A 23,008-nucleotide genomic window follows, 5' to 3' on the forward strand; every position below is an offset into this window, starting at 1 on the left:
CCCACTTGTTGATCGTTTGTGTTAGTTCATGGGCAACTGAGGTTTTATTCATAAAATCTTTTCCTACACCAATGTCTTCAAGAGTTCTACCTAACCTCTGTTCCAGCCAGTTCAGCATTTCTGTTTTGATATTTAGATCTTTAATCCATTTTGATTTTAGTTGAGTGCATAGTGACAGATATAGGTCTAGTTTTAGTCTTTGGCAAGCTGAAGCCCAATTTTTCCAGAACCATTTATTAAAGAGACTATCTTTCTTCCAGTGAGGGTGTTTGGCTCCTTTGTCAAAGATGAGGTGGCTGAGTGTGCCTGGAGTTGTTTCTGCATCTTCTAATCTGTTCCACTGGTCCTCAAGTCTATTTCTTTGCCAGTATCATGCTATTTTTATCACAGTAGCTTTGTAGTACAGTTTCAAGATGGCGGTTGTGATACCCCTTGCCATGCAACTGTTGCCTAGAATTGCTTTTGCTATTCTGGGTCTCTTCTTGTTTCAAATGAATTTTTGAATTGTTTTCCCAAGGTCCATGATGTATTCTGGTGAAATTTCAACTGGAATTGCATTTAATCTATGTAGCAGTTTTGGAAGTATGGCCATTTTCACTATGTTGATCCTTCCTACCCAGGAGCAAGGGATGCCTTTCCATTTTCTGATATCATCTTCAATCTCTCTTTTCAAAGTGCTATAATTTTCAGAAAAAAGGCCTTTGATTTCTTTTGGTAGGTTGATTCCTAGGTATTTCAGTTTTTTGGATGCTATTGTGAAAGGAATTATTTGCCCTATTTCTCTCTCAGTGAGTCTGTCATTGGTGTAGAGGAAAGCTATTGACGTTTGTGTGTTGACCTTGTAACCAGCTACTTGACTGAATTTGGTTATTAAGTCTAGAAGACTTTTGGTGGAGTTCTTGGGGTCTTCTGTATAGAGTATCATGTCATCTGCACATAATGACAATTTGACTTCTTCATTACCTATCTTTATCCCTTTTATTTCTTTCTCTTGTCTAATTGCTGTGGCTAATGTTTCCAGAACTATATTGAACAAGAGTGGTGATAGTGGACATCCTTGGCTTTTTCCTGATTTTGGTGTGAAGGATTTCAGATTTTACCATTTAGTATGAAATTGGCTGTTGATTTTTTATAGATGGCTTCTATCAGTTTGAGGTAGAGACCATCTATTCCAATTTTTTGTAGGGTTTTTATCACAAATGCATGCTGGATTTTGTCAAATGCTTTTTCTGCGGCTATGGAGATAATCATATGATTTTTGTCCTTGACTCTATTGATATAGTGTATTACATTGATTGATTTTCGTATATTGAACCATCCCTGCATCCCTGGAATGAATCCCACTTGATCAGTGTGTATGATCTTCTTGATGATCTTCTGCATTCTGTTTGCCAGTACCTTATTAAGGATTTTTGCATCTATGTTCATTAGTGAGATTGGCCTATAGTTCTCACTTTCAGTTGGGTCTTTCTCTGCTTTGGGGATCAAGGTGATGCTTGCTTCCAGGAATGAATTTGGGAGTATTGCTTCCCTTTCAATTTCATTGAAGAGTATAAACAGTAGTGGCAGCAGTTCCTCTCTAAATGTCTTGTAGAATTCAGCAGTGAAGCCATCAGGGCCCGGGCTTTTATAGTTGATGTTTTTAATTACATTTTCAATTTCCTTGACTGATATTGGGTTGTTCAGAATTTTTAGGTCTTCTTCGTTCAACTTTGGTAATTCATATGTATCTAGGAATCTTTCCATTTCTTCTGTGTTGTCCATCTTATTGTCGTATAGGTTCTGGAAGTAGATATTGATGATCCTCTGGATTTCTGCTGGGTCTGTTGTCATTTCACCCTTTTCATTCCTAATTGCATGGATTTGGGCCTTTTCTTTCCTTTTTCTGATAAGGTTGGCTAAAGGTTTGTCAATTTTGTTGATTCTTTCAAAGAACCAACTCTTGGCTTCATTGATTTTTTGTATCATTCTCTTAGTCTCCATTGCATTGATTTCTCCTCTGATCTTTATAATTTCCTCCCTTGTATGAGCTTTGGGGTTGTCCTGCTCTTCATTTTCTAGAAGCTTGAGGTTCAGCATCAGGTTGTTTAATTGCACTCCTTCTGTTTTCCTAATATGTATATTCACTGCTATGAATTTCCCTCGTAAGACTGCTTTCATTGTATCCCATAGATTGTGATATGGTGTATTGTCATTGTCATTTAATTGAAAGAACTGTCTGATTTCTTCTTTAATTTCCTCTGTGACCCATTGGTTATTCAGAAGTGTGTTGTTCAATTTCCACATGTTTATGAAATTCTTTGAGTTTCTTTTGCTATGGATCTCTAATTTCATCGCACTATGGTCTGATAATATACAGGGGATAACTTCAATTCCTTTGCACTTACTTAAACATGTTCTATGTGTGAGTAGGTGGTCTATTTTGGAGAATACCCCATGTGCAGCTGAGAAGAATGTGTATTCTGAATTTTGTGGGTGGAAGACTCTAAACATCTGTTCAGTTCATTTGTTCAAGAGTTAGATTGAGTTCTAGCATTTCATTACTCATTTTTAGTCCAGTTGATCTATCTATTAGTGACAGTGGGTTGTTGAGGTCCCCCACTACAATTGTATTAGTACATATATGACTTTTCATGTTGGTTAGTATTTGTTTTATATAGTTGGGTGCATTAGTGTTTGGTGCATAGATATTTATGTTTGTCATCTCTTCCTCTTGGATTCTTCCCTTTACAAGGATGTAGTGTCCTTCTTCATCTCTCTTAATCAGTGTTGGTTTGAAATTTACTTGATCTGCAAAGAGGATAGCTACTCCAGCTTTTTTTTGGGTTCCTGTTGCATGCAGTATTGTTTTCCACCCTTTAACTTTCAGTCTATGAGTTTCCTTTTGAATTAAGTGTGTTTCTTGTATGCAGCATATTGTTGGATTTTGCTTCTTGACCCATTCTGCCAGTCTATTTCTTTTGATTGGTGAATTGAGACCATTAACATTGATGGTTATAGCTGAAATGTGTTGACTTGGCCTTGCCATGACTTTTTCTTTTTGTTGGGTTCTCCCCCTTTACATTTAATTTCTTGTCATGCTAGATGGGTTCATTCTGTTTTGCTTCCTGGGGTTGTGATCCTCAGTGTCTGTTCCTAGAATATTGTGTAAAATTCTTTGGAATGCTGGTTTGGTATTCACGAATTTCCTAAGGTGCTCTTTGTCATGAAAGAATCTTATTTCTCCATCCATTTTGAAAGATAGTTTTGCAGGGTACATCAATCTGGGTTGGAGGCTGTTTTCTTTTAGAGCTTGGAATTTGTCACTCCAAGCTCTTCTTGCCTTGATGGTTTGTGTTGAGAAGTCTGCTGTGATTCTGATGGGTTTTCCTTTGTATGTGATTTGTTTCTTTTCTCTGACTGCTTGGAGAACTTGGTTCTTCTATTGTTTTCTCGAATCTTAACAATTATATGGCTATGTGTAGATTTTTTTTGATCAAGGCTATTTGGAGTCCTATATGCCTCACTTATCTCTATGTCAAGCTCTTTTCCCATGCTTGGGAAGTTTTCTGCCATTATTTCTGTGGAGAGATTTTTGATGTCATCTGCACTCTCTCCTGTTTCTTCATTGAGCCCAGTCAGTCTTCTGTTATTCTTCTTTGCATCATCTAGCAGCTGCTGGGTTGATTTCCTATGTTCCCTTATAATTTTGAAGCAATTTTTCTTTTCCTGGTCACTAATTGCAATCTTATCTTCTATATCTGAAATTCTGTCCTCACTTTGGCTCATTCTGCTGTGTAGACTTTCAATTCAGTTTTTCATGTCCTGGAAATCTATTTGCATCTGTTTTATGGATTCCATTTGTTTCTTATGTTGGGATTCCATCATGTTCCTGAGCTCCTTTCTAGATTTATTAATCATGACTTGCACTAGGGGCACAATTTCTCCTGTTATCTGAGAAATTATTTCTTATTTCATTTTTTTCAGATCCCCTTTTGTTGTCAGTTCAGTGGGTCCAGGTGGTTGAATATCAGAGTGTTCCATCTCATTTCCCTTTGGGGTTGCTGTAGGTGATCTGGAAGTCTGGTTTTGAGACTTGTTTATGTGTTTTCTCATTTTGACTGGGGCGGGGAGCTGTTAGCGCCTGCATGGGTTACTTCCTCTGAGCTGGGTGAGGTGGGACAGGGGCCAGGAACAGCAGTAGGAATGGTGACCCAAAAGCCCTTTCCTGTGGGTTGGGAGCAGCAGGTGGGAGGATGGCCAAAAAGCCCCTTCCTCTGGACCAGGAGCAGTGAAATGGTGGCTCAGATTCCCCTCTGTCTGGGCTGGGAGCGGTGGGAGGGATGGTGGCCTGGAAGTCCCTTCCTCTGGGCCAGGAGGGGTGGGACAGAAGGTGGCCCAAAAGCCCTTTCCTCTGGGCTGGGAGCAGGGGGAGTGATGGTGATCAGGAAGCCCCTTCCTCTGGACCAGGAGCAGTGGGCCATTGGCTCAGAAGCCCCTACCTCTGGGCCAGGAGCGGAGGGACTCAGCACCTTGGTCTGGTGGTCTGGTGTCCTCTGCATCTTTGTAGTGTGGAACCAGGTGGCTGCTTGTCTGCAGCGGGTTGATTCGGTGTCTTCTGTGTGACTCAGGACCTCGGTAGGGTGTGCACAGACCTTCCTGTGTGCAGTGGGCTGATTTGACATATTCCGCATGACTGGGGACCTCGGTAGGGTATGGGAAGACCTGCCTGTCTGCAGCGGGGTGATTTGGCTTCTTCTGCATGACTCAGGACCTTGGTAGGGTGGGCACAGGCCTTCCTGTGTGCAGCCTGATTATTACTTTTATTACTTTTTATGGTTATGTAAATTAATACCATTTTTTAGAGACCAACTTAGCAAAATCTATAGAAATTTAAGAAAAAATTTCTTCATTTTCCCTCCCTTCCCTCCCCTACCTGTCCCTTCTCTTCCCTTTCCTTGTCTTCTCTTCCTCTCCCCACCTCCTCTTCTTCTTCTCTTTCTTCTCCTCTTTGTTTTCCTCATCTTTTTCCTCCTCTTCTTCCTCTCCTTCTCCTTCTCCTCCTTCTCCTTCTCTCCCCCCACTCCCTGCAGATTGAACTCAAGGGCTTACTCATGCTAGGCATTCTATTGCTGAAGTCCACCTGCAGATTCAAGGGTATATTCTTTTAATCAGAAATGCTCTTTATAAATACTGTACACAAACACACACACACTCACATATACAAAATCATATATGGGTACAAAAAATATATGTAGAACATCCCACTGTGGAGTTGTTTATAAAAGTGAAAAACTGGGAAATAACTTGAAGGTCCATGAATAGAATGATTTGCAAGTAAGGCACAGCAGAGAAAAATCTGGTTATTACAAAGCAGATAAAACAAATGAGATAGACCCATTGTACACATAAATATATGTAAACATTTTTAAGTGAAAAGAAAAAATTTAAAACATGCCATTTTCAAAGGATTAAAACTTGTATCATAATTATAAATGCATATAATGACTATTTTTACAACTAGAATGAATATATCTCACCATATACTGTAATTGAAAACATTTAAAAAGCCACCAAATGGATACTGAATTATAACATAGATGTTTAGTTTACCAGGCAAATGGATCCTTCTTTTTTAACATAAATTTTCCATACTTGCAATGACAATTGAAAGTCATACATTTTTCCATGAAATTACCGTGCACCAAAGTCTTCTTCATAAAGCAGTTCACTGACCATGATACATCTTTTGATAAGTGTTTCTTGTGTAGGTTTTCAATCACCAACATGGTATTTAAATATCGCCAAGGATAACATAGATGAAACGATGATGACAACAATAGCTAAAAATTACTGAATGCTATACCCCAGGTACTGGTATGAGTGCTTTACAGGTAATAACTCACTTAATTCTCATAACCAGCCTATGAGTAGGCATTGCTGTTGTTTCCATGTTATCAATGAAGAAACTGAAGTGTAGAGAGAGTAATGGATTTGTGAACATTGCACATCATTGCTCTGCTCTGAAGAGACAGAGGGGGCTCGTGTGATCTTGTTCTAGATCCTGCACAGCCCACACTGATTCTCCCTTGGTGTAGGTCCACTTTTCCAACCCCATTGCTCGTTCATCTCCAGTCCTCCTCCCTCCCCACACACTCTGACTCAGGCACCAAGGGCTCACCAGCTTTTCCCAATCTCCCCTCATTTGTTTGGAGCACAGACTTTTACACAATTTTGAACACAGAGCTTGAGAGAACTGGAACCCAGAGGCCCTGCAGCTGGTGTCTTTGTCCACATTTCCCCATCCTTTCAAGCCCCAGATCAAATGCTGTCTCTTCCATAAAGCCTTCCTTGCTTTCCTGTCTGCATTTCTTCTTCTAGTTCTGTTCCCTCCTTGTCATTTATGGTGTACACCCCATACTATGTCTTTTATAAACCTCACTCATAGCCATGTCTTTCCACTAGGCTTCCACAGGTCTCTGATTGCAAGGGTCATTTCTGGTTACCCCTTTACCGTGTCTTGTGTTTATAACATTTTAAACTTTGTTAAAATTTGCAAAATAGTCAAGAAACATGCTTAAGATTTAGAACATTGAAGTAAATTAAGAGATTTCTGACTACAATTTTGTGATTGTATGTAAGAACTTAAAATTCTCATTTTACCAAACAAATGTATTTGAAAATTATGAGAAAAATGGAGGTTTCATGTATCATTGTTTGAATAATAATAATAATAATAATAACAACAGCAATAGTAATAATAAATAACATTTATTTAGCACTTATATTTTAATATTTTAAATTAACTACTTCATCTAATATTTGAACAAATGTTTGAGGTTGGTATAAAAAATAACAAATTTTATAATAAATTATAAAAAGTATCCATCTTAATGTGAAATAGGGAGAAAGGGGGCAAAGGGGAAAGGGAAATGGGAGGGGTAGCAGAAAGGAAAGAAGGGAATGGAATTAATATGGAAAATGAAGAAATGGAAACAAAATCTTTGTGAATAGGGAGGGATGGAGGAGTTGAAGGGAGGGCAGGGGAATGGGGAAAAATAAGAACCAAGAGAGATTATGTAAAGGTGTAAATTTCCAATGATGAATGCCATTATATTGTATACCTAAAATGTACCAATAAAATTAAATTTAAATAAAAAAGAAAGAAAGAACATAAAAATGGAAAAGAAAATAATCTGTCTTATATAGGCTAAAATAGATCGTGAAGGCTCAGAGAGATAGTGTTTGGGTCAGGACTTGACCCCTTGTGTGCCTTAATGCAGAGCTCTGACTCCTCATCACTGATGACAATCCTTGACAGGGTGAGAGCAGGATCAGAGAGGTAGCATTCTGGAGTAACACTAACATGCGCTGGCTCTGGAACGTCTGGTTCTAGTCCTGGTTCTTAAATTAATTATGTGAGCTTGTTCTTCAACTTTTGAGGTCTTCTTTGCCCACAGGGATGGGATGAGTTTGGGTGGTGAACCAGTAAATATCCAAAGTCTCCTCCAGTTGTAAAGTCTATGATTCTTAGAAGCCAAAGCTGTTTCTCTGATGTTTTTCAAGCATTACATATGGTATGTGTCAAGAGCTGTGAAAATTTTATTTAATCTACTGTGTTTATTTTCTTCAACATAAAGGTGAAATAATTTTACATTTTCTCAATACATTTCTCAGTAATAACATAGCCAGTAAAAATATTTGTGATCATGTAGAGCAGCATTATCATATCTTAGCCAAAGAAAAAGTACACTATTACGCAGTGGTTGGGGTGGGGGGAAGCCTCACTTGTTATCAGGAAAAAGCAGGAAATACAGGAATAATTATACTGTCCTTTCCTTAATTTGACTTAAATTAGTGACTAAGTTATCAGGATATGAAATATACAGAATGTGCCCATAGGAGATAAAAATATTGCTTGCAAGTACCTACGTTTATGACATTAATCTGTCTCTCAATGATCTAATATAAAAAAGTCATTTGAAAGCAATTTCATTGAAATACTTTCAGAAATGTTGAAATAAAAATATTAATCTTCTGGAAGTGTCATGCTGGATTTTTTTCTCCCCAGGAAGATGGAGTGAGGAAAGCTGAGAATAATCAAATGACCAAGAAGATGCAAAACCAAAAAACAAAGGTGTCAGCCTCTAACCAAGTGTGTACCTTTTTCTGAGCTTTTTCCTTTCCTTCTTCCTTCTTTTTTCTCTCTTTATGTCATTCTTCCTTCTCTTCCTTCCTTCTTCCTCTCCTTCCTTCCATCTTACCATTCCTCTCTTTCCTCCCCTTTTCCTTCCTTCCCTTCTGCCTTTCCTACCTCCCTCTCTCCCTCAATAGACATATGGAAAAACAATGCTAAACACAAGCATGGGTATAGAAGACATTGTTTTAAGGAGTGTGCACTAGGAATTTTCCTTAGAGGTGGCCTGGGTTCCTTGGGGAGGGTGCAAGTGAAACAAAAAAGTTGGAGGGTCAAGGATTCTCACTTCAGGCTGGTATTTGATCAGTAGGTCCTTTCCCCACACCCTGCTTCTTGTACACCCTGCTCCTTTACTTTAGGGCATTTCCTTAAGGACTGTACATTCTCTTACCACAAATCAACAAATCAATTACATAACAAAAGAGCTGATTTAGTATTTCAAGTACACTGAAAATATGTTTCTATATGCAATTAAAGTAATTCCACAGAAATATAATTGAGGCTAGAAGTCGTATAAGATTTTCTATCTCTGGTATGCAGATATATTTTATATCTTTTTAAAAATATATTTTATATCTATGCAATTTCTTTTTTTTTTTTTTCTGTGACAGGGTCTCCCTATGCAGTTCAGGGTTGCCTTGAACTCACCATGTAGCACAGGCTGGCCTCAAACTCATGGCAATCCTCCTAGCTCAGCCTCCCAAGTGCTGGGATTACAGGTATGCACCACCACACCTGGCAATTTCTTTACAATATAAGCAAAAGATAGTCCCACCTCAAAGACAGTTAAAGCTCTTTAGTGATTTATTACTTCACTTAAAATACAATGCAATGTGATATCCACGGTCCAGTATGATCATGTCTCTATCTTAGTTTTATCTCATTTCCTTCTACACCTTGGATATGCCAGGGTCTTTTCTAATTTAATCTTATTCCAGAATATTGATTTCCTTTGTTGACTTTGTATTACAGTCTCTATTTTTGTTTATTTGCTCATTTTTTGTCTCTTCCACAAATTGCAAACACCCTGAGAGGTCTTGTGTCATTTATTTACATTATATTCATAGAGCCTAACATTAAGTTCCTGATACATATTTGCTGAATATATAAATGAATGAACAAATTCATGGGCATATTAACTTGAAACTTACAGAAAAATGAAATAGCTAGTCTTCCAGAATATGGAATAAAGTTTAAAAAATATAAGTTTGCAGTGACATTGTATGGTTTGAATATCAGCTTTATCACTTACAAATTATTTAACTTTTGGGGAAATTACTTCATCTATGTGGGTCTCAGTTTCTAGAGAATGAACGTAGCAATGAATATCTACAAACACTTGTGATTATTGAACAATGTAACACATCTAAAATACTTAATTAGTAAATACTAAAGAATATTCAAGAAGTCTCAATGAATTTCAAAATGCCAAAAACCACCAGGATCATTTTAGAAAACTTTTGTTGTATATATTTAAGATGTACAACATGATGTTTTGATGTAGCTGTAGATGATGAAATCATTAAATGCTAGTGAATATTTGGAAGTAGTTTGTTCCGTTGATCTTGACTTTCCCCAGTGAGTGACCTTGAAGGTTAGTAGCCACTTTGAGGGCTGGGAGCACCACAATGCTCCCTCATATGGCTGGCCAAGAGCATTCCACATGGCCTAGAAGTGATGGAAGGCCATTCTCATATGAGTGCAATGAAGAGCTGTATCTCACTGACAGTATTTTACTAAGAGTGCAGAAGTAAAAAATAATAGCACATAACTCAGCTTATGCCTGCCCAACTACCAGCCTCCAGAGCATCAGGAACTTGCTAGGCAGAAGGACAAGACAATGACATATTTTAGACTTCACATTGAAATTTGATTCAGAATCATGGTTTATAAAAGGCCAAAAGTGATTCGTCAGTTCATTTTTGCAGATAGATGAGCAATCTCTTGTTTCCTTGGAAACTCAGACCTTAGCATATTGAGCTCACAATATGTACCCTCATATTTTCAATTGAGCAGATCCAGGATGAGTTTCTCTCAAGGGATTCAATATGTTGCCTTAAACAGAAGGATCAAGAATAAAAGAGAATTGTCCCATTAAAATCGGATACCACAGACCCGGTTGGATCTCAAAAGACACAATAATTCCACATAATATAGACAAAGACTCTCATAATCTGCTCCTTGTTGGTTTAGCAGTTCCCTGTATTTGCATAATTTCCTTTTTCTGAATTGAAAAAAATGAACAACTTGAAAGTGTACATCTTGAAATATTCTTTTGTATGCATTTAGAATGTCTAATGGTCATAGTGCTTTCTTCTTGGGAATCTTTCTGAGCTAAAGATAAGGCCTAAACTGTTAGTTCTGCATAGCAGCATTCAGATAACATAGATTAATTCTTGTCCTAAGATATTTATGACATACAAAAAGTAATATTAGGATTTTTAAAGAAAATTTTAAATATAGCATAAATCTAATTCCTAAGGTATTCCTGCATATACTGGCTTTGGTCTACACTCAGGGCTTAGGATATGCTAGAACTTACAGATTTATCCACAGCACATTTAAAATGTTAATTACTTTCTGCTTTTCCTCCTCTTCTTCTGCTTTCTCCTCTTACTCAGTGTCAGAGTTTCATGGTTTCCTTGTTCAGCAAAGGAAGAAAGTGAGAAAGTGATACTCAGAGAAGTTCAAGCAATCTGTCTCTGGCCACAGTTTTTTTAGTAGTGAGACTAGAAATTGAACACTGGTCTATTTAATTACAAAACATGTGTCAGTGACTCCAAATCAACTTTATCTATTGTGATAAGTCAGAGTGGAAGGATAGAATGCTGTGTTTAATTAGTACCCTTGTTAATAAAAAGTATAGATATATGGATATATCATTTATAACTTATTAAAAGTGCAAATGAATAGCAAGGAAATAAATATTAACTCAGAATGAGGAAGAAACCAAACCAAGCAAGAGAAAAAAAAGGGGGGGGGGCTGCCACAAAGTGGTGTGGATATTGTATGGAGCCACTTGCCTGCTTTTACTGTTTTATAATTGGAAACTGAAAGCCCACAAGTAAAGCATATGACAGAAGTTTCCACTTTTTTGCATAAAAGATGATGTTGAAGGTCTCTTTAAATTTTAAGACATGAATCTGGTTAACAGAGGCACGCCATGAGTGAGATTTAATCTTTGCTGATTCAGAAGGTGCTTCAGGGATTTTCAGGGTCCATGGATATCATCATGATCATCAATTTGGGAAGAAATACTGGAATCCTGGGTAAAAAGACTGCCAGGAGAAACTTTTTTTTTTATTTTTAAATTTTTGAATTATTGCCAGTAGCCAAAGTTTCCTCTAGATTAAGGATCTGCAAACTTTTCTTATAGGGTCAGTTAGTTAATATTTTGTCTTTCAGTTTTTTTTTACTATATGTTCTCTGTTAGGACTATTTATTCTGCCATTTTAAGTTGAAAGTGGCCATAGACAATATACAAATTGATGAGTGCAACTATGGGCCAGTATAATTACTTATAAAAACATTTGGTGGCACACATTTGTAAATTTTCCAACCCTTGCCCTAGATTAGAGATCCTAAAAGTTTCACGTACATTTTGTTATCTGGTAGCTATATAAAGAACCATACCTCAAACCTAATCACAACAGTTTATGATCACCTAGGAGACTTTTTCTCTTGGTGTACATCATAGGTAATGCCACTCACAGAGAACAGAACAAGTGGTCTTGCCAGTTATTTGTAATGTTAAACAAAATTGGAAAAAATTTAAAAATTATTAGATTTGCCTCTGGAAAATTAACTAGGACCATCACTTGCGTTGAAATTGTCTCCAAGGATTTAGATGACACATAGCCAATGTTCAAGATGACGACTGTGGTTGAAAATTATTTGTGAAAGTAACTACAATGAATTTAGAGGAAATTATAATCTTTCCTTTTAGTTGCTTAATTGGTAAGAATCCCATCAAAACAATGACAAATGTTATGGCTGACGGTGCTCCACGGAAATAATGTGCAAATAATATAGTTCCTGATTTCCTCCATCTAATTACTTAAGCTCTATCATGACATATAGTTTAGAAATATTGAGGTAGCTATTGATAAAGCACATGGAAAATGAGAATATTTTTCAAATTTCTGACAGCAAAGATGAATACTGAATTCCTGGTTTAAATGAAGAGCTCATGGGTTCTTTTAAGTGCTTGAAGCTTTCTGGATTTAGCTTATTTCAGGTCTTTTGAGTGGGAATTGAGAACTATAAGGGTCTTGTGGGGGACATCTTTCTTACTCCTAATTAAGAACATGGTAAAGTTTTTTTGTCTTCCTTGTTACAGAAAGAAAGTGGGTCATCGACTCATTTCTCACCTAAGAATGTCTAAGATATGAAGAATGCATGCCCACAGCACCTGTGCACATCTACAGAGCAGAGATGCTATCAGGCGACTATCTCTGGGACTGCTACTCATGAACTGTGGAAATATGAATGAGTCATGTGACCTCACAGCCTTATTCTATTTTCATTTTTAAAATTAGTTCAATAATATGTATGTCAAAGGCCTTCATAGGATATACCATATTAGGAACCATTCTGTTAATAGTTACAGCTATTATGATTATTGACATTAATTCATTTAAAAACTGAACATATTAAGAATATTTAAGCAAAACAAAATTAACTAATTTGGTAAAAAGTTAATCAACTTTCATTTCTCAGCATAAACAGATTTAATTGAATGAAAAATAATTAATGAATTAGCTGGGTGTTAAGGTAGTCTCCATTTTGTCCTAATAAGGATTCTGCTGCTTGGAACTTCTGTGACTATTGATTCATAAATTGGTGGTTGCTGTCTTGACTGAGTATGTGGGATCTTTGAAATTGTAAATTTAGTAATTACCAACTAGAATGATCTATTGATATACATATTATATATGTATATCTAGATATAAATATACATATATTATACATTATATAGATATTATATATGTGAATATATAAATAAGTATATATGTGTCAATATATAACTATATGTGTATTGTATCCATATATACATGTACATATACATAAATACACATACATATATACACACATATACATATATGTGTATTGTATACATATATATTTCATGTTCATATAAATAAAGTGCTCTGGCTTATTGCAAATTCAGTATACACTTTACATGGTCACTTATATGTTTCCTGCATTCTATAAAAGAAACTGCAATGAAAGCCATTAAATAGGATGCAATTTGTAAGCCTTTCATTAAATAATGGTTCTCAGCTGGGTTTCTGAACAGGGAATATTAATGCAACCATATGTAACTAGCATTGCAAGAAATTAGTGTTGCTGATTTAGTCTTGAATCAATCATTTTAAACTATGCATTAGAGTCTTTGTTGATACATTTCTGTCTCAGGGAACTTTACACAAATTGTGGGCTGAATACAGCTATGCTCAGAGTATAATTTGTATTAAATGCCACTAGTATTTCAAGTTTTTTAAGTTTGTGGGGAGTGATCAAATCCATATGGAGAAAGACAATATGGTGCTATTCAAGATCCAATGGCTAATTACTAATTCTTATGTGTATGCTCATAGGTCTGAGGTTAGGTGGTAAGTTTCAGGTGCCAATCCAAAACTGGATTTCTGCATGTGTGAGATGGATTGAGTTAGAGTATGGGTGTTAATATGTGTGTTAAATCTCCAACCCCTCATTTGGTTGCCAAGGTTTGAAAATCTTATGATGCATTTTTTAAGTTTTCTTGGAAACAATGCTACTGGGCCATTTCTATAATATTTTAACCAAGATTGAAACATTTAAGTATGCTATTGTCCATGCCTTTTTTATTAGTCCCAAGAAGCTGTTTTTATAATAAAGATGAAGTCATCACACAATGACAGTCAGGGTTTGAGCTAAGAGAGACCATGAGAAGAAAGGAAGCAGAATTCTAAATAGAACTAGATTAGACAAGTCCTCTGGGGGAGAAACCACACAAAGAATCTTTGCCTGAACATGGAAATTTGTGACCATCCCAAAGTTTAAAAGATCCATTTTGGACAGAGCTCTATGGAACTTACACTATGATTCCATTTATTTTTCTTAATTTCCTTTTATCCTGTAAGAAGTTCCTTCCTCCAGTTTCAATTTCAATAAGCAGTAATTTTTTGCTTCTGAGAAATAGGTTGAGATAATTGGTACTTCATAGTGAGGCTTAACTTGTTTCTCTATTTCCTGTATACCAGTTAGATTGAGACTTGATTAGATTATGACTCAGATTTGTAGTCAATATGACATCAGAAGTGGTGCTATGTCCTTCCTATTGCATAACATCAACAAACACATAACATCAGGTGATTCAAGAGTAGCTTCCGAGCTGAAGCTACTGATGCATTTATTATAAAATTTCCCATAGACATTTTACCTAAGAGATTTTCAGCATCAATGAATAAAGTCTGCCTCAATCTATTATTTTACTAGGGAACACCAAAATCCTAGTGAATAAATGACACTCTGTCTGAAGGCAGAAGGTGAGGAATGACAAAATTCCCCAGAAATAATCAAAGGCACTCTACAAGGTCAGTACAACAGGACAGAGCAGATGACAACAGGATTCAAATGTGCAAGACGTTAGGACTTTTAAACATTGTTGTGTGTGTTTCATAAGCAAATTTACCAATGTTCACCAAAAAGAAAATCTCCAGCTTGGTGGGGTGGCTAAAGCCTCAACATGTAGTAACTCAATCAAAAGGGTGTGTCAAAAACAGTGGAGTTACCTTTCTACTTGCTCTATATTTTAGTGGTATCAGGTAATTTCAGTCTTATTTTAGCCTCAAGTAAAAGTCCAAGAAAAATATAGAGGTGATTCATATATTTTTAATGAATATTATAATTCTTCTAATGCAAACACTTAGTCAAAACAAGTTGTAGAGGTCAAATTGTGTTAATGTTTCTGAGTATATTTGTCATAGTAGAGATGGTTTAAATATCTTCAAAAATAAAGAACTATCGCCAAAAATAAAACAAAGAAAAACATTTTTAGAATCTATTTTTTATCCCCAGCTGTCATCTCTGCCTATGTCAACTTGGATTCCTCATTTCTACCATAGAAAATAAAGAATCACTTGAATTATCATCTCAAGTTTAGTTCACAACTAATAACACTCTGGATGCGTAGGAGAGAGGTTAATCCATTGCTTCAAATGGGAGGGGGATAAGGGTATTAGACCTCAGTTCTATAAAGGAATCTTGATAGAGAAAAGCTGCTAGACTGTAAACACTTGAGTATTTCTGTTAGTCTGAAAGGTACTTGAGATAATTTCATATTCATCTTTGTCTTCATCATTTTGCCAAGCTTACTACCTTGCCCACGGTACTTAATTAAATAACATTTTCATTAAATAAGTGCTTTACTGAGCCTAGATACAAGCCTATAAAACTTGCTATTTCATAAGAAAGGCAGATATGATGGCAGCATTTCCTAAAGCTGCACTTAGCCAACACACTCATTATTTTATGTCCAACATATAAATTATTATATCTTCAGTATTTTTTCTTTTTTTCCCAAATAGAATATAAATTTCCCCCTATTCTGTTCACTACTTCCTATGCCATGCCTCCTTTACCCTGTGCCTAGATAGTACTTGGCACAAATGAATATCTAACAAGTATTCAAGGAACAAATGAATATTCTGGAGTTATCCATTCATTTGAAAAGTTCCAATAAGATATTCTTTGTCTACGTCTTGAATTTCTTATGTGCATGTTACCAAATGTTCTTAGGTTTTCCAATTTTTTCTGTCCTTAATACTTACAAGAAACAAAATCTATTTCCTATGTAACTACAGGAAATATTACCCCTGAATTATTTTGTGGATTCTTAGTAGATGCTTAGCTATCCCATTTATGGCCATTTTCTACCCTGGGTCACCAATGCTCACCATGGCTCAGCTGCTGCCACTGACTCTAGGTAGCCTGTCCATAGGCTTCCTCTCCTCTCCAGGTAAAGGAGTTGTACTATTATGCCTGCCTCAATGTTCTTGATCAACTCAAAACATTTACCTTTTATGGCTATTACCTCTTGGGGAAGGGACAGAAGTCCCACAGCACCAGATCTGGTGAATAAGGTAGATGGAATTGAGCAGCAGCATTCACTGCATTTTACATCACACATGGTAAAGATACTCACAGAAGAGGTCTTCCAGAACTGCTTCAGAAAGTGAAAGGGAGTATATTGAGGGGGATTGATGGCAATTTATCTTTTACTGTAATATTTTTAAAAATTTAAACATTCACTCCATACAGTAGTTTGATCATCCCTTGTACACATGTCTCCTTTTCACAGCCTCAGTGTAAAATGAACAACATCAGAGGATCACTGAAGTTTGGAGGTAATTTTAGTTAATTAATATCAGAATGCATCTTTGCTTATATGAAACACTTTCATTTTACATTGCCCAATGCTTGCTATACCTGATAGATTTCTTTCTAGACTAGATCTAAGTCTTTTTGAAAACCCAAAGAGCTCATTAAAAAGTTCTCAACAACAAACCAATCTCCCATTTGATATATTTTCGTATTACTTTTAGAGTGTTACATAATACACTTATTTTACCTTGGGTTCCCTCTGAGACAGGATTTTTGGAAGTGGCTCTAGGGAACAAGAGCTGGAATTGAGAGAGTAATGTATCTCAAGGGTGTATTATTGAGTGTTACTTACTAGTGTGTATTATCAACTGGACCCCACTGTTGCTTTCTGAGGAGCTGTCAAATATGTTCCAAAATTGTTCTGAAGAAAGGAAAAAGTATTTATTTACCAGCTTCTTATAGCAAAAGAATACTCCCAATACTTCTAGGTTTTGCATGTGTGAGCACAGGCTAATATCACGGTGTTAGAGGACCTCCTTATGCCATTTATGACTGCAGGAGCTCTACAGGTTAGTCCTGGTTGAGACTGGTTGCTGCCACTGTGGCTGGGGTAAAAGCTGGGGAGAGAGCAGAGAAAGTGGTAACCCAAGTTGTTAAATGTAAAACCTGATACTGTACAGGTGTAAGTATCAGAAATTTTAGGTCTGCGGTCCTACTCTGCATGATCTTGGACAAATCAATCCCTTTAGTTCTTTGAATCTATATTTCTTCAAAAATAAATAATTCTCCCCAAATAAGTAAATAAATAAATAAACAAACTGAATTAAAATATAGCAATTTTATTTATTTAAATACAATAAAATAATGCTGAAATGAAATAATATCAGGTTCCTTGATGTTTGGAGATAATTTAGACACAAAGTAGTGGAATCAAGTATTTGATAAGTGCTTCAAATAGAGTAGCTGTTATCATAATATATACATTTAACTTAAAAATTTTGGCTACTGAAGGACTACCTGAAATAAACTCAAGGGATAATAAATTATTTTTCCAGTAGTAGACATGCAGTCTTCCTGAGAAGAGGCTGTTTCTTGCTGTGCAAGGCAGGTTTCTACATTTGCATTTGTTTTCATCTGCAGAGCAGTATGACACAGAGATGCCCCGTTGCCTGAGGAAGGCTTTGGAAGTGCATGAGCAGACATGTATTGTAAATATGGTAGCACCCTTGAACATTTGAGGTGTGCAGTGGCTCTGTGGAATGTTAGTGCTGCAACAAACAAGCATTCCTTGTGTTGTAATGGAAGAGAAATTAAATGGTGATATGGTAATGATTCTTCTGAAAAGAGAAAACTGTCCAGTGAAGCCAATCAACACCCCAGCCTGAAGACTTTGTTTCATTTCAGAACAGCAGGGCTATCAACATTTTCTTATGGGTGCTTGTGAAAATTTTAATAATGGAGGGAAAATATCCCCCTAAAATTTTAAATAGAATTTTAAAAGATAGTTGATCCCCCAGGAGGTAATATATTCTACAGAACTTCACTAGGGTTTGTCTAATATATATCTAAACACAAAGCTCATTAAGGTGTACCCAAACAAATTGAATTGTCTCTCAAAATGTTATCAAACTGCTAGTTCAAGGTGAGGTGCTTCTACTAAGTCCTGAGCTAAATTCCCTCTTGTCAGAAATTTCAGGGAAATACAATAAGAAAAAAAGTACCACACATATTGTAAGAATTATTGTGTATTAAAAATTCTGGATTTATTCTTACTTTGATAATTTAAAATACCACTAATTGCAGACTCATGAGAATGTAAAACCAAATCAAACCAAACCAAACCAAAATAAAAATCAGGTTTTGTAAATATACTTAGGCTTGTCTGGAATTACATCCTTTGCAAGCTAGGACAGTTGGTGTTGTTTCTAATGATTGATCACAGCAAGATGCCTGTAGTTTTTTTCTGTCAATAGGTAAAATCACTGTGTTGAAGGCTGGCTCTTTAGGTGATTCTGGAACCAATTGAGTTATTTGGGGTTTTTCCTGGGCTAGTTTATTTCATTTCTGTAATTATTTATTATTTCTTTATTTAAGGAAGTCTGTGTTGAATGAGTGGGCACACATTAGCACTAAATATTTATATGTTTTCAAGGCTCTTTTATATTTGTTAATCTCATGCTGACATGTCTTGATTTTTCAGTTGAAGAGTCTGTGTGCATCTGCATATATACAACATATGCATGTTTGTAATCTCTGATTGAACACATGAATAGGGAAATACCAGAAAGCCATCTAATGTCTAAGATGTTATTTCACTGGAATCTAGGAAATTCTTTCTTCTGTCACCAGTGCTCTTATTTAACCCCTTATGCTTAAAATGACACTTTTGTTATTTATTTGACTCAAATTTCAATCTTCTATGATTCCTCCAAGAGAAGTGATACCTACAGTTACAACAGACATGGAGCCTGTGAGCCAGTTCATTGGGAATGTTTAGTTTGAAGGAGGTAAGCAGTTGGTGATGTCCCTGGACACCCAGAGGGCAAGGTTAGCATTCCCATGAAAAGATGCAGGGTCTTAATGACATGGAGGACCTGGAAGTGCACAGGATCCACTGTGCCCATAGTGAGCTCTTTACATGATTCTAATGAGATGTAAGTTAAGCACAGCTCTATGAAACAGATGAAGTTTTCTTTTTCCCTTTTTGTCCTAAAGGTATTCTGCTCTCATAGGGACAGAAAAAAAAAAGAAAAGAGGCAAATATCACTTGTGGGAGGATAATGATTTTATTAGTCAACTTTGGGTTGCTATAATAAAATACTTGAGACAACTAACTTAAAAAGAGAAAATGTTAGCTCATGGTTTGGAGGATCCAGTCTAAAATTGGGCTTACCAGCACAAGAGGCTGGGTATCCTTACAACTTTGACTGTGGCACATTCAGGGTCAGTCAATACCCAAGAATCAAATGATATCATGAAGCAGTGAACTGTCTAAGATTCAGAGTGATACCACCCATGGTGCCATACATACCACCACGAATTAGAGAAAAGGATGGACAGGCTGAAAAACAGGTCTCATAGGAGGTTGAGCTGTTAAACTAAAAGACATGGGATAGGGATAATTGAAGAATTTTGGTAGGTTGGAGAGAATAATGATTCTAGTATTTTCCAGCATACTTGAGAGTTATAGCATAAATTTATGACATCAAGGGAAATATACACTTTTGGAAATCTTATCTATGCCTAGGTACTCTAATGGAGAGAATTATCTCATATCTTTGTTTCAAGAGAAAATTCTAATGCTTTCCTGACTTTCTTAATGAGGAGAAATAGTGAATCAGCCTTATATGAACTATTTTTCTCCTTAGAGATACAATTTTATAAAATGAGATGAGAAGTTTCTGTTCATGATGAGTTAGTGATAGCTTTGGTGGTTTTTCCATTTTCACATACAAATTATAAATTTTTATTAAAATAGTATCTGCAAAGAAAATACTGTCAGGAATTTAGGAGACTTTCAACTCTTTGAGACTTCTAACTGAAGACTATGCTAGGCCTATAATATGGTGTTTGGGGGTTGCATAGATTCTAGGCAAAATGGTGGCCACTTTTGAATAGGCCCATTGATGTAGTACCTTGGCTCCCAATCTTTAACGGCTATGGCTTGGGCGTGTGGTAGTGGGTGGCAGTAAACGTTATTTGAGATGTCACATTACACAAAATAATAATGACTTTTAAAAAGGTGTGAATTGAAATGAAAAGGCTGCAACTCTAAAGTTTCAAGACAAGCTATGCCATATAAATAATCAAAATATCATTTGGCTTCAGCTTGAGTACTAATTCTAAACAGCTTACACATTTTCAAGTCAGAGTTACAGGAAAAACATTGATAGCTAAATAAACAGGGTGAGTACATGATTAATGTTTTAAAATAGTAAACACTTCACATTTGGAGCATTCCTTTAACATATTAGTCTGGGAGACCTTGTTTTCATTCCTGCTTTGCAATGTGTGTTTTGTTTATTTATTCTTTTTATGTTGAATTCCTCTCTTTTAACTTACCTTTCATCTTAATTTACTCTAGGGGGCAAAGTGAAAATGTCTAAAATAAGTGAAAAATCTACAACAATTAGAAAATTTAAGACTGGGCAATAATCAACTCTAAGAACATAACTGCTTTTTTCAGCAGGATGAATTGTGGGTAATAAAAAGATATTATTAGTGGCTATTTTCTTTAGACTTTTAAACACTCTTAGAGCTGCATTTTATATTTCTTTTTCTTCTTCTTTTTTTTTAGTGGCACTGGAAATTGAAGCTAGGGGATTGACTGTTTTAGGCAATTGCTGCGTCACTGAGCTACAACCTCAACTCCTTTTAAAATTTTTTATCCTGAACTTAAACTTGCAAATCTCCTCTCTTAGCCTCCCGAATAGGTAGGATTCCAAGCATGTTACACCATGACCAGCTGCATATTATATTTCAAATAAATAAATAATCATTCAAGAACAGTTAGATACATTTAGAGGATAATACAAGGTGTTTGTTTTGTTTTGTTTTTCTTATTGTAGAACTGAAAGAACAGTGAGGAGCTCTGAGAAGAGATTTTCCCTTACATACTCTAGCAGTCTTGGGAAAGATATACACATGTTGCATCATAGTATTGAGTGTAGAACAGAATTTGACCTCTGATGCATTAGAAAAAAAATAAGAAAAAGGTAATTTCTGTAGTTCTTAAATATCAAAAAGGAAGATGATGTAGAAACTATTTAGAGATAATGTTTGAACCAGAATGGATCTCATGTTTACTCCAACTGCAGATACTAATCTACCTTTTACATAGAAAGGCTAAAAAGCCCTATGGAAAAAGCCCTCTTGGCCTCAACTGGGCTAATAAACCCAAATGCTAAGAATGTGAGCATGTTTAAAAATGTTAGCTGTGCTGCCCTATGGGAGAAGGATAGTGGTCTTGACAGTTTATTGGAGATAAGAATCATATCGTGGCCACTCAAAATAATTGCTTTGGGCAGAAATTTAGATCTTTTCTGTGAGGTCAGATGAGTCTATAACACAAATGTAAATAATTCTTACTCATGGAGAAATTGTGCAATGTATAGATGATCTAGGCACATATATTCTGTGTATTTTTCTGGTTATTCTTTGTTCAATCGTTCATCTTTTGGGGTCAATACCAGTGTGCTGATGCATTGTCCATCATTCACTATGATTTAAGATTTATTTGGGGAAAATTAGAAAATATGTTCATGATTCAATATTGCATCATTTTCCTCTTCATTGTCATGATTCTGTACAATTAAAGTCAATTTTAAACTTAAGGATCAACACTCCATAGAAATCAAGTCCACACTGGCCAGAGATAGTTCTATCCTGAGCTTGTTGTGTCAATTTCCAGCAAGAGCAGTCAGTAGCCACAAAGGACATTTGGTTTCTAGGCTACACCTCAGTGGAGAGTTGTTGAGATGCATCTAGAGGATGCCTCAGAAATAATTTGTGTGGAAATTATCAAGAAGACACATGACCTAGTGTCTGGTGTTGGATCTAGTGTCACAGTATTCAGTCCTCTAAGCTTGTGACCATCTTTTCATGAGGACTTATTTGAAGAAAAGTAGAGTTTGGCATGAAGCAAAACACATAAAGAAAATGAACACATTTTTCCACTAATCATACAAAGGATATTATGTTTCGTGTTGTGTTTAGACAACTTGAAAAGCTCTCATTATGCATGAATTCTAAAATACAGCCTTTGGACAAAGTGAATATTTCACAGATTTGGCCTGAAAAACATATTCTCTCTTCTAAGCAATTATTGAGCACCTATTTTATGGAAGTGTTCTGGGGACTACAAGCATGAATAATTCCTTGAGAAATTTACAATCTAGTGTGAGTGTAGAGATATAAAGACCAAGCTATAAAGAGTCAGGCATAATGCAATGAAATAATGTTTATAACGCTGAAGCAAACCATAAGCTCCGAGCATGCTGAAGTAAACTAATTTAGGAAAAATTTTTCCAGGAAGAGTTTTTGCAGGATGTGTAAGGTATATATATATATATATACACACACCTTATATATATATATATATATATATATATCAACTTGGGGGAATAATACATAGTTGAAATGTTGAGAGAGGAGAGAGGGCATAGTTGGAGACAAATTTGAAAGGTGATTTTGGACCTGATTATTGAGAAATACAGATACTAATTTAACAAACACTTTTCTAGATTTATGATGAGTCAGATACTATTCTAAGTTCTCTACTTAATCCTTATAACAACTTTAAGGACTATAGATGGTAATATTGCCCCTATTCTATAGAAGAGGATCTCAAGTGATAACTAAATATCGAAGATCATACAGCCAGAGAGTGCCAGAGCTAAGATCCATACCCAGGCTCTCTAGTTCCAGTATCTTTTCATGATGTGGCAAGGTATGAATCTTAAAACT

The sequence above is a fragment of the Heterocephalus glaber genome, unplaced genomic scaffold, assembly GCF_053883595.1.
Source record: "Heterocephalus glaber isolate CG9 unplaced genomic scaffold, H.glaber_assembly_v1.0 deba00001457, whole genome shotgun sequence".
Lineage (NCBI taxonomy): Eukaryota > Metazoa > Chordata > Mammalia > Rodentia > Bathyergidae > Heterocephalus > Heterocephalus glaber.